Source organism: Humulus lupulus, chromosome 1 (genome assembly GCF_963169125.1).
Source record: "Humulus lupulus chromosome 1, drHumLupu1.1, whole genome shotgun sequence".
NCBI classification, from domain to species: Eukaryota; Viridiplantae; Streptophyta; class Magnoliopsida; order Rosales; family Cannabaceae; genus Humulus; species Humulus lupulus.
The window spans coordinates 106477535-106491369 of NC_084793.1; the positions used below are offsets into that span (position 1 = coordinate 106477535).

Sequence of the window (13835 nt, forward strand, 5' to 3'; positions counted from 1 at the left end):
ACAAACGAATCACAAGAAAAAATATGGGAATAAACTAAAACTTTAATTCATAATTTGAAATAGTTCCATCAACACTCTAGAAAAGAGTTCTTAGTTCATAATCACAAACATAATAACAATAATCATATTCACAATTAACTAAATAAGAGAATAAAAGAAGAAAGAACTCTAATGATGATCGATGATTGCTTGGAATCTAGTTCTCTCTTCCTCTTCAATGTGTTTCTCTGACCTAAAACTTCGTCTATATCTCTCTAGCCCGCCAAAATCGAAGCTATCTGATTGTATTTATAGGCCCATAAAAATCACATTTTAAAAATAGGTTAATTAAAATTGGCAGACGTATGGCACTATGGTGCCTAGCAAGGGGCGCAATTGCGCCTGCCTTATTTTCCCGAAGTCTTGTCGTTTCCGTGCGAAATATTTTTTTGTCCATGAACGGCGCTATTGCGCTTCATATGCAATGCTATTGCGCCTGAAATAACATTTCTTGATTTTGCGTGGTTCTAGACCCAGTTGCTTCCCGGTTTCGGCATTTTACTCAATTATGTACAATACTCCAAATTCACTATAAAATCATCATTTTAAGCTCAACATTGCGCACTACAGAGAACACATCAAATTTATACAAAAATCTTATGAAAAACACAATAATTCATATTATTAATGAGCACGAATGAGTGTACAAATGTGCACTCATCACACTCCCAAACTTGAACTGTTGCGTGTCCTCAAGCAATGAAAAAAATAAAACATAAAACTAAAATCTAAAATACTTAAATTATTGGAATGACCAAATAAAAAATCATAGACCAAGGGCAATTTATCTTAACATACCAAACTCTTTTTCAATTATCCAACATGCACTTCAAAACAAAGGATTAGAATTCAACCTATCAAACTCAAATTTCCAATATTGTCTTACCATTAAAGTGCGTATATGTCAAGTCTAAAAATTCTATGTAACATATGGTTCATGTGCATAAAGACTTCCCATACCACAAAAAAATCAAGATAACCATAAGCTTGCATAACCAATTCATCTCCACTAATGTAAATCAAAATCATGTAGATCAAAAGGACTTTATAGGCATATATCATTAGGCTTAGGTAAATGGTGGATGAGAATGTCATTTAGGATAATTTCACACCATAAACTCACTAAACAGCTAAACTCAATAATACATAACTCCCTTTCCAAATCCTTTTTAACACTTCCATTCAGTGCTTTCCTTTAGAACAAGTGAAGTTATAATCCTATAAAATTTAATCTCTTGTTATTTTTCTTTTGCTTTTCATCATGAATTTTTCTTTCTTTAAATCTTTTTTTTTTTCATAAGAAGAAAAATTTTCAACATAAAACAAGTGGATTATAACTTATTATACACATAAATTCCTTTTTTGAAATGATACTTTCATTACATTCCCCATCCTACTTACATCATATTTTCACTCATTACAAAACAACCTATGCTTATGGTGAAAAATAGGATAAAGGAAAATATTAATCATGGTCAATGTTCATAATCAAGGATAAATATGCATTTATTTAGCCAAGAACAAAAGTTGGAAAAATTAAGCTCAAAATTGGAGAACAAAGGATAATGTATCAAGGTTAGCTTTTTGGCTCAAACGCTTCAACAAAAATTGCCTTAATCATCTCTACACAACAAAGATTAATAATTTCGCCTCAACAAATCAATTACACAAGTTATAATTATCTCAATATCAACAAATTCAAACCAAATCTTCATATACATACAAAATCATAATATGTATAGAACAACTAGAACAACATATTCATATAACAATACAAAAAAGTAAGCATAATAGGTTAAGCACACAATCCACAAGTTATCCACACAACCGAATAATATCAAAGAGTTTAACATCAGTTCATCATCGAAGCCCATAGGTCATAAGGTCAACATTAATAGTACAATCACCCAATAATAAAAAAAAAACTAAACTACCCATAAAAACCAAAAAAAAAATATATATATATAAAAATTGCCTTCCCCCCAAACATAAAATAAACAGTGTCCCCACAGTTTAATAAAATTAAAGGAGAGAAAACAAACCAGAGTAACTAGGAAAAAGGTTCCATAGCCGTGTCACCGCCCTCAGTAGCAGGTGAATCATCATCGTGACCAGTTAGAGGCTGGTATGGTCGCCTAAGCTCCTTAGGAAAATAGGGATAATCATTGTATCCCGAATGAAGCACAAAAGTAGCATAAAATTCAGCCTGAAAGTTGTGCATAGTACATTGTTATGCACATTGATCCTGATCTGAATGACACAGCTCCTCAATGTGTTTCACATCATCACCCGTTGATTCCTTTCACAAGATGCAAATCGCTGCTCAAAGTCTCTAAACTGGGTGCTCGAGCCATCAGTAGCTCGTGATGAGGATGGTCTAGTAGAGTGAGACCGAGATGATAGGGTCTATGAAGAGGAAGACTGCTGTGTAGCGAATGACAAAGATAAAAACTCAGATGGCTGCACAACGAACCCTAAACTAGTGGGTCTAGCTTCTTCTAGACAATTATCCTTCAAATGTAAGATCGTGTTGTGATCAAGGACCCCTGGTTGCTTCCAATGGTCTTGGTCGGAAATAGGTACACCAACTTTTGAGTATTAGCCAGTGATAAGACATGCATAACCTTGACCACCGGTTTTAGACCCCTGAGCTATAGTAAAATGTTTGTATGAATCAGTTTCCCCACATTTATACTTTTACCTGAACAAAGACAATGAAGCAAATATAATCTATCAATGTTTACCTCCCCTTATTGCAAAGAAGGCAACAAGTTACTTATCACAAATCTGTTCCACATCTTGCCAAAATAACTCAAACTAGTATTCTTGACATGCCTTGGGGTAACCATATCTACCCCCATAGAATAACGTGTACCAGACTTAGTCATATCTCGAAGCACTCTCTCATAATTCTTGTCCTGCAGATCATGGTGGTAGTCATCATCTTTAAAGTTTGGAATCTCATAAAATTCATCAATCACCGCTGAAGAGAGCTTTACTGACTGCCCTCTCACTAACACCTCATCATCGGGATGGCCAAAATAGGCATTAGCATAAAACTCCCTCACAACACTAGTATTAGCTCCCATAGCCAGTTCACATAAACTTTTCCAGTATCGTTCAACAACCAAGGCTAGAAAATCACCATCTTCCGCACTTGGACGAAAAAAAGATTCAACAATCAAACTCTTATTATTAGCGGTCCATTCATAAAACCTTGTTCTTGCTGCGACATTGACAAAGGTATGATTTATAGTGACATGTGATGACACAAAATTCTTCCTCTTTGGTCTTGGAGCCATAATACCACTTAGAAAAAGTTTCCAAGAAAACCCAATTAATCACCAAAACTCAACCAACTATTTCAAAACTCCCACACAACACTTAATCCACAACAATAATCAATTTATAATGAACTCTCACTTCAAAAATCATCAAAATTATCATAGATATTAATTGTGACATTTAATCAAACATTTGGTGTGCAAAGTTAACCACATTCCAAATCACACTCAAAACCTCATCAAATTTCCCCCAAACTTGAAATCAAGTATAGAATCAGTATACTCAAGTCTCAAACAATCACAATTCCCATAAAATTCAAATTAAAACGATCCATTCCTCACTTCACATCAAAACACTTAAAATCTATAAACTTTGTAGAAAATTCTATTAAAATAAATGTTAATGATGAAGTACCTTCTAGAATCTCTTCAAAGATGGTTGGAATTTCATGAAGCATGCTAGAAAATGGATAAAATCCAGCAGTAAGCTGTTGCCGCTCGGATTGGAAGTAAAGTTGATGAAGAACTTTGGTGGTTTTGTGTTTGCATGTGTTTGGTATTTTTGGGAAGGGTCGGATATGGTTTTCGAAGTATATAAAATCTAATTTCGGGGTCATGTACCACTCATGTGACCACTCAAGCGGTCAAAATTCTAATTTTTTTTTCAAAATAGTGCGCGCGGTGCCATAGCGCCTACCATGCGATGCAATAGCGCATGAGGAAGCTCTTGTCGTTGTTCAGTCAGCGATGCATGGTGTTTTAGTGCCTAACACCAGGGCGCTATTGCGCCAAAAATTCTAAAAAAAAATTTCACGTATTTTACGATTCATCGACTAAAGTACATACAAAAATAACGAAAATAAAAATGCAATTCAGTAACAGAAATTAAAAACTAATAACATATAAAAAATGTATGGGTTGCCTCCCATAAAGCGCTTTGTTATCGTCTTAAGCTAGACGTTGTTGTTGCTTTAATGAAAATTCTTAATTTAGATGGTCTCCACCTTTCAATTAAGATGACCAAAATAATGTTTCAATCTTTGGCCATTGACTTGAAATATAGAATCATCATCATTTTTCAACTCCACCGCTCCATAAGGTAAAACTTTTGTGGCAGTGAACGGACCAAACCAATGAGACTTAAGTTTACTAGGAAACAACTTTAGACGGGAATTATAAAGTAACACCTGTTGACCTGGTTCAAAATCTCTCTTCAAAATTTGTTGATCATGGTACTTTTTCGTTCATTCCTTGTAAATCTAACCACTCTCATAAGCATCATTATGAAATTCCTCCATCTCATTAAGTTGCAATAGACGCTTCTCACCAGCTGCTTGGAAATCAAAATTCAACTTCTTTATAGCCTAATACGCCTTATGTTCTAATTCAATCGATAAGTGATATGCTTTACCATATTCAAGTCTATATTGTGACATACCAAGAGGAGTCTTAAAGGCTGTCCGATAAGTTCACGTGGAATCATCAAGATTTTGAGACCAATCTTTTCTATTGGTATTGGCCGTCTTCTCCAAGATTAACTTGGCCTCTTGGTTTGGTACCTCAGCTTGTCCATTGGACTGTGGATGATAAGCCAATGCCACTTTATGTCTCACTCCATATTTTCTCAAGAGAGCATCTAGGATTTTTTTGCAAAAGTGAGTCCCTTCATTGCTAAGAATGGCACTTGGAGTACCAAAGCGACAAAATTTTTTTTATGCAGAAACTTCACAACCACTTTAGCATCATTCGTTGTGGTAGTAATTGCTTCTACCCAGTTTGAAACATAATCCACAGCGAGTAGAATATACAAGTTCCCAAAAGATGGTGGGAATGGTCCCATGAAGTCTATACCCCATACATCAAATAATTCAATCTCTAATATAGCATTCATGGGTAACTCGTTACGTCTTAAAATATCCCCAACCCGTTGACATCTATCACAAGTCTTTACGAAAGTATAACAATCTTTAAATACAGAATGCCAATAAAAACCATATTGTAATACCTTTGCTGTTGTGCGAGACGGGCCAAAATGACCACCATAAGGAGATGAGTGACAATGTCCAATTATGGATTGAGAATCTTCTATCGGTACACAACGTTGGATCACACTATTAGAACTCCTCTTGAAAAAATATGGATCATCAAAGAAATAAAATCTGGAATCATGAATTAATTTTTTTTTGTTTGATGAGAATAAGCAGGAGGAAGTATACCGCAAACTATGTAGTTGACAAAATCTGCGAACCAAGGAACTGTCCTTGAAACTGCCAATAACAACTCATCTAGAATATTTCTTTAATGGGATTGTTTTCTTCCTCTGCTCCATTATCCAATCTAGATAAGTGATCAGCCACCAAGTTCTCACTTCCCTTCTTATCAATAATCTCAACATCGAATTCTTGGAGTAACAACACCCAACGAATCAACCTTAGTTTGGCATCTTTCTTTGCAAAAGGGTAATTAAGCCCTGCATGATCTGTATGAATGAGAACATTAGAACACAACAAATAGGGCCTGAATTTATCACAAGAAAATACCACTGCCAACATCTCCTTCTCAGTAGTTGAGTAGTTTTGTTGAGCATCATTCAAGGTCTTGATTGCATAATAAATAGCTCAAAATATCTTCTTTGACCCAAAACAACCCCCACGTCATAATCACTAGTGTCACACATAATCTCTGAAGGTTGACTCCAATCCGACACAACCATAATTGGTGCGGTCACCAACTTCTCCTTTATAGCGTCAAAAGCTTGTTTACATTCCTCATAAAAAATAAATGGCGTGTCTTTTTCAAGAAGGTTACACAATGGTTTACTTATCATTGAAAAATCATTAATGAACCTTTTATAGAAACTGACATGGCCAAGGAAACTTCTAATAGCTTTGAAATTTGGTTGTGGAGGTAACTTCTCAATAATTTCTATCTTTGCTCGGTCCACTTCAAGGCCCTTCTTTGACACATGGTGCCCCAAAACAATTCATTCATAAACCATGAAGTGACACTTCTCCCAATTCAGCACAAGATTCTTCTCTTCCAAACGACGAAGTACCAAAGAAAAATGATGTAGACAATGATCAAAAGATGACCCAAACACAAAAAAGTCATCCATAAATACTTCCATAATCTCCTCAACCATATCAGAAAATATAGCCATCATGCATCGTTGAAACGTAGCTAGAGTATTACATAAGCTGAATGACAATCTTCAATAAGCTAACGTACCATATGGGCAGGTGAATGTAGTCTTTTCTCGATCTTCTGGAGTAATGACTATTTGATTATAACCTGAATAACCATCTAAGAAACAATAGTGTTGTAACGCCCTGGATAGCCAAGACCGTTACATTTTGTGTTTATAAAGGTGCAAGACTTTCTACTCAAGTCATTTAATTTGAAACGTGTCACTGAAACTAAAGTTGAGCTAGGGTTAAAAGATTTTTGGCCTCAAAAGCTTCATTTCTTGTAAAAAAATATTCTTCCTTACATGGGATCCCAAAAGTAGTAGAGTTAAAAGGCAGTCTACAAAATTTAAGGATAAAAGTACAGTTATTAGCCACTCTAAAGCAAAACAGACAATTAAGCTTTTCTCGTCCTGTGTCACTCCTTGGCCGTGGCGGTTGATCAGCTGACTATGTACATTCAGCCCCGCAGCTCTCCATCTTAGGATTGGTCCAACTTCCCTTTGCCTTTACCTGCACCACATAGCACCCGTGAGCCAAGGCCCAGCAAGAAAACACAATAACAGAGCATACTACTAGAAATATAGGTTTTTACTTCGGTTTTTATAGTGAGCATACAAAAAAAGCGAAGTAAAAACCTTTTCAAACTCTTTTACTTCGCATTTCAAATTGGCGCTCTGAAAAAAATTACTTACTACTTCGCTTTTTTAAAAAAACGAAGTGAAAAATTCATAGTGGAGAGGGCCGTGTTTGTTTGCACAAGCCCTTATATTATGTTTAGAGATAGTAAAAATGCAAAAAACTGGCCAAACCAAACGCGGCCCTTGTGCACTTTTAACTTCGGTTTTTTGGTAAAAACCGAAGTAGAAAGTGGACTTTCCACTTCGGTTTTTACCAAAAAACCGAAGTTAAAAGTCTCCAACGGGTATAACTTAAGGACCTTTAACTTCGGTTTTTTGGTAAAAATCGAAGTGGAAAGTCCACTTTCTACTTCGGTTTTTACCAAAAACCGAAGTTAAAAGTCCTTTATATGTCCCTTCCCTAGACCCGAACGGTCATCTTCTCAAAACCTCTCTCCCCTCTGTGCAAAAAGAAACCCCCAAAACCTCCATTAACCACCGTGAGCCAACACCCATTTTGATTCTCCAAGCCTTTTTTTTTTGTTTTTTCTTTATTTCTTGCAATATTTCGACCCTATAAACCGAAATATAGTCCAAAAATCTTTTTTTTTTGTTTTTTAGAGAAAAAAAGGCATTTGGCCGTGGGTTTTTTCTCCATTTGAAAGTGGTGTTTCTTGCCGGATTTTGGCCGAATTTTTGACATTGCAAGGCGATTTTGAGCTTCAAAACAGGTATAGATTACTAAAATGTGGTTTTGATGATAATTTTTTAATTTTCCATGTTTTTTTTAATTTTTTTTATTATTCCGAATTTAAAATTAATATAATTAATATTTTATTAATTTTTATAATTATTTGTTTATTTTGTTAGTTTAAATAATGTGATAAAAATTAGGTTTATTATAAATATATATATATATATGCATATTAGTTAGTTTTAGAAATTTTTACAATAGATAAATTTGTTTTTTAAATATTTGAAAAAAAATAACTTGAAGATGATCAAAGTGTTGTTCATTAGTTTCATTAACTAGTTTGATTTTTTTTATTTATTGATTTGATAATTAATTATGTAGTTTACTAATTATGTAATGTTTTAGTAGGGTCGTTGATTGAGTGGTGAACTTTGTTGTTCATTTCGGGTGCATTGAAGATTAATATTGAAGGTTGGTTATTTTTTGTATTTATATTACTATAAGATTTATGTATAAAGATAAGACTAATGTAATCATGCATATTAGATTTAGTGAAAGTTATGTTTGAAAATTAGTGAAGTAGGCTCTGGGAAATTTGCGTGCTGTGGTGATATAAGGATGGATTGATTTATGCTTGATTATTTTGTTTGTTTGTATTGTTGTTATAGGAAATTTTGAAATTGCGGTATGCTATAGAAACAGAGGATACTCTGCCGAATTTTTAAAAAAATTTATAAGACTAGAAACTAATAATGATAGATTCATCTATGCTTGATTATTGTGTTTGTTTTAAATGGTTTTATAGGTAATTTTTAAATTACGGTATGCTATAGAAACAGAGGATACTCTGCCGAATTTTTTAAAAAATTTATAAGACTAGAACCTAATAATGATGGATTCATATATGCTTGATTATTGTGTTTGTTTGTATTGATTTTATAGGTAATTATGAAATTACGGTATGCTATAGAAACAGAGGATACTCTGCCGAATTTTTTAAAAAATTTATAAGACTAGAACCTAATATAAGTTTTTTTTCTAACTTATTAGGAATTGAATATTGTTATTAGTATGGATAAATCATGGATGCTTGAGAGGAGAGAAACATCACAATTTCAAGATGGATTCAACAAATTTTTAGAGTTTTGCCTAAAGAATTGTAGTGATCCACAAAAAATTCGTTGTCCTTGTATCGATTGTGGTAATGGAGTAAAGGGGAATATTACCATGATAAAGGATCATGTATTTTGTCGGGGATTTGATATGAGTTATAGTAAATGGTATTGGCATGGAGAATTATTAAATGATGACCCATATCCATTAGGTAGGCGAGGTGTAGATGATTTTGAGAGTAATGATTTTGATGATCATCCTATAGAATTGCTTGATGAAGCACAAGAAGAGTTTTTTCATAATCCAGAAAAATTTGATAGTATGGTTAGAGATGCAGACAGACAATTGTTCAGTGGTTGCAATAAACTAAGATTGCCCACAATGGTTAAATTTTATAACATAAAAGCAGAAAATGGAGTTAGTGATAAGTGTTTCAGTCAATTTTTAGCTGCTTTCAAGGAGATTTTGCCGCTAGAAAATTGTTTTCCGGAGTCTACATATGAAGTAAAGAAAACATTAAGTTTGATAGGGTTGAAGTATGAGAAGATTCATGCATGTCCGAATGATTGTATTTTATATCGTAAGGAGTATGCAGACATGGACGCTTGCCCATAATGTGGTTTATCACGGTACAAACCTAACAAAAGTAAAGAGATTAGGAAACTTATTCCTCAGAAAGTGCTATGGTACTTACCTTTGATTTCGCGGCTGAAGCGATTATATCGAAGTGCAGAACACTCTAAGAACTTAATATGGCACGAGACTGGACGAGTGAAAGATGGTAAACTCCGGCATCCTGCAGATTCACAGGCCTGGAAGAAGGTAGATTATATCAATCCAGAATTCAAAAATGAACCAAGACATCTTCGTCTTGGTTTAGCTGCTGATGGAGTAAACCCGCATAGATCTCTTAGTAGTAGGCATAGTTCATGGCCTGTCTTCCTGGTTATGTACAATCTTCCTCCTTGGTTGGTGATGAAAAGGAAGTTCATGATGCTTTCATTAATGATTTCGGGCCCAAAACAACCAGGACATGATATCGATGTTTACTTGGCACCATTAATTGATGATTTGAAAGAGTTGTATGAAAATGGTGTTGAGGCATATGATGGTTTTAAAAAAGAAGTGTTTAATTTGAAAGCGGTGTTGTTATGGACTGTTAATGATTTTCCAGCATATGGTAACCTATCAGGTTTAAGCACAAAAGGTTACCAAGCTTGTCCAATTTGTTGCACCAACACAAGGGCCCGTCGCTTGTCAAATGGACGCAAAATGTGTTATATGGGTCATAGACGATATTTGCATTTAAGTCATCCTGACACAAATAAAAAAAAAGCATTTGACGGTACTGTGGAACGAGACATTGCTCCTTTGCCATTGTCAGGTGAGCAAATTCTTAAGGAAGTAGAAAAAGTTGACTTTAGGTATGGGAAGAAGAATAAAAACAAAAAAGTCAATGGATGTTTTCAAAGAAAATCAATTTTCTTTCAACTTCCTTATTGGAAAGATTTACTCGTTAGACATTGCTTGGATGTCATGCACATAGAAAAAAATGTATGTGAAAGTATAATCGGTACATTACTTGATATCCCAGGTAAAACCAAAGATGGTTTGTCTAGTCGTTTAGATCTTGTTGAAATGGGTATAAGACACCGCTTGGCACCTGAAGAAAAGGGGGCTCGCACATATTTGCCTCCTGCTTGTTTTACATTGTCTAAAGAAGAGAAGCAAGCCGTATGTCAATCATTGGCAGGGATGAAAGTGCCTGATGGTTACTCATCGAATGTTCGAAACTTGGTGTCTATGGAAGATTTGAAGTTAATTGGAATGAAATCACATGATTGTCATATATTAATGCAACAATTACTTCCAATTGCCATTCGGTCAGTTTTACCAAAAAGAGTTAGAGATAGTGTGACAAGTGTGTGCATCTTCTTTAATCAACTATGCGGAAAAGAATTGGAAATGAAGAAGTTGAATGCATTGCATGATGAAATAGTTGAAACCTTATGCAAGCTTGAAAAATATTTTCCACCATCATTTTTTGACATCATGATACATTTGATGGTCCATTTAGTAAGAGAAGCCAAGTTGTGTGGGCCAGTTTGGGCAAGATGGATGTATCCATTTGAAAGGAATATGAAGGTGTTGAAAGGATATGTACGTAATCACCATCGCCCTGAAGCTTGTATGGTTGAGTGTTATTTAGCTGAAGAAGCTGTGGAATTTTGTTCAGAGTACATGGTTGGAATCGACACAATCGGAATTAGCAAACCACGGAATAACTCGGATGGAGTTGATAGAGGATTACGAGGGAAAGGAACAGTAGTGACCATATCTCGTGCATAATTAGATCAAGCTCATTTAGTTGTGTTGGAAAACAATCCCGAAGTTCAACCCTATATAACGTAAGTTATAGATTTAATAAACATTATACTCATTTTTATGTATAATTGAAATTTTAATATGTTGTATTTTGTATTGTAGTGAGCACATGGAGTTATTACAATCAATGATTCCCAACAAGGTTAAAAATAAACAGAAATGGATTATAGATGAGCACAATAAAACATTTAGTCGATGGTTGAAAAATATTATTCTAGCAAGGTTGGGAGAAGAAAACCATGGAGTGTCGACAGAGTTAAAACGCATATCATTTGGACCAAGTGTTCATGTAATAAAGCACAATGCTTACATTGTTGGAGGAAAACGATTTCACACAAAGTCACGAGATGATGCTCGAATGATTCAAAATAGTGGAGTAAGTATTGTGGCAGAAGCAGTGCATTTCGCTAGTGCAAAAGACAATAATCCAGTTGCTGGTACTATGGCATATTATGGGGTTGTTGAAGAAATATGGGAGCTTGATTATTCCTTATTGCAAATTCCTCTGCTCAAGTGTTCTTGGGTGGACAACAATTTTGGGGTTAGAATTGATGAACTTGGATTCACTTTGGTTGATTTAAGTAAGAAAGGTCACAAGAATGATCCTTTCATCATGGCTACCCAAGCAAAACAAGTGTTTTACATAACTGATCCTGCTGATGATAAATGGTCAGTTGTTTTACGAACCCCAGAAAGGCAGTTTATAGAAGATGAAAATGACGAAGAAAACGATGATTTGTTCCATGACAATTTTATTGTTGGACAACCAATACATGAGCAAGTTGAGAAAATCCATGATTTCCATGAAGTTGATGATGATGGGGAATATATTAGAAATGATATTAGAGACGGAATATGGGTAGATTGTGGATCAACCAAGAAAAGAAAAAAGAAAAGAAAATGTGTCCAGTGAGTAATGTATTCATTTTTATGTTAAATATGTATTTATTTATGTCATAATTGTAACGTTAATTCTTGTTTATGTGCAGATGACAATTTCTGAAGGGGAGAACACACCAAATAGGCGAGGCCCAACAAAGAAGAACAATATCAATAATCAAAAAGCTAAGGGAATAAAGAGAAATATTCAGTTTAATGATAAAGGTCAACCTATAGGGAAAGCATATAGTGAGATGCAATCGTACCTTGGAGTTAAAACTAGGAGAACGGTCTCTCTCAATTATAAGGATTGGAGACAAGTCCCACAAGAATTGAAGAATAGAATATGGGAGGATGTATATGTAAGAAAATATTTTATGAATATTTTAATTACTTTAATATATTGATCATTTTCATGAATTACTTTGCATTTCATTAATCATTTTCTTTCTATTTCAGGGCGCCTTTAACATTCCAGAAAATTGGAAACCAGAATTAATGAAAAGTGCGGGAAGAATGATGAGAGATTTTAAGACCAACATCACTAGTGACTACATCTACCCTTTGGCAGAAGACGGTCTGATAGATGAACTCCAAATCCTTCCTAAGAAATATCCAGAACTTGACCTAGAAGATTGGAGGACATTTGTTAGCCACCGTTTATCTCCTGAGTTTATGGTACTATTATGTATATCTATTATGTATATGATTTATTAGTTTTGAAATACTAATAATTGCTTAAAAACTTATTGTTACCTATTTAATGTAGGCTTTGCAGGTAGCACAACGTGAAAGAGCTCTCAAATATACTTCGAGGCATCGTACATCTCGTAGAGGGCTTGCCAATGTTAGAGAGGACCTGGTAAGTAATTCGCATCACTATTTTATAACTGTCAACTTGTTATGAAGAATATTGCACTCACCAAATTTAATTAATTTTTGTATGTTGTAGAAAACTGAACTAGGTGTGGCAGATGTAGAACGGTACCAAGTATGGATAAGAGCACGAGAAAAGAGGAAGGTTCTTGTTACAGATTTGGACAAACAAATTGAAGCAAGAATTGTAAGTGGTTTCAAGCAAGTATTTTAAAGTAATTTAGGAATGATAAAGTTCTTATAAGTCACTAATATAAGTGACCACTGGTTTGTTCCACAGAATGAGCTGAAAGAAAAAGTTAGTAGTGGAGAAATCATTGCAAAGGGTCGGAATGACATATTAACGCAAGCTTTAGGGACACCTGAGCACCCAGGGCGTGTTAGAGCACTTGGGTATGATATTATTTTTTATTTGTTGCATTTAACTTAATTCTATAATATTTTAGTTTTAAAATAAATTTGGTTGATTATTGTAGGTCGTTTGCGAAGATTTCGTCCGTCTTTGGAAGAAAACCAAAAATAGCAACAGAAATGGCTGATGTTGTTAGTAAGAAAGATGCAGAAATTGCGAGGCTCAAAGCAAAACTTAAAGCTTTAGAGGAGGAAAAAGCTAAACAAGCAGGTGGGTTAGATGATATGGATGAACACGACAATGATGACGAGCAGAGCGACGAAGAATACCACACACCGCACATGCAGGATGACACACAGTACATGCAGGATGTGTTACTTTGTTCGGATAATATTCATAATGTGGTGG

General features: G+C 34.7%; 1 long non-coding RNA gene across 1 annotated transcript; it reads left to right on the forward strand.

Moving 5' to 3' along the window:
- Positions 1 to 12998: 12998 nt before the first annotated feature.
- On the forward strand, positions 12999 to 13460 carry LOC133815633 (uncharacterized). The gene is made up of 3 exons (XR_009884830.1): positions 12999 to 13061; positions 13152 to 13262; positions 13356 to 13460. It is a non-coding gene; the product is annotated as an uncharacterized LOC133815633 (long non-coding RNA).
- The last annotated feature ends 375 nt before the right edge of the window (positions 13461 to 13835 follow it).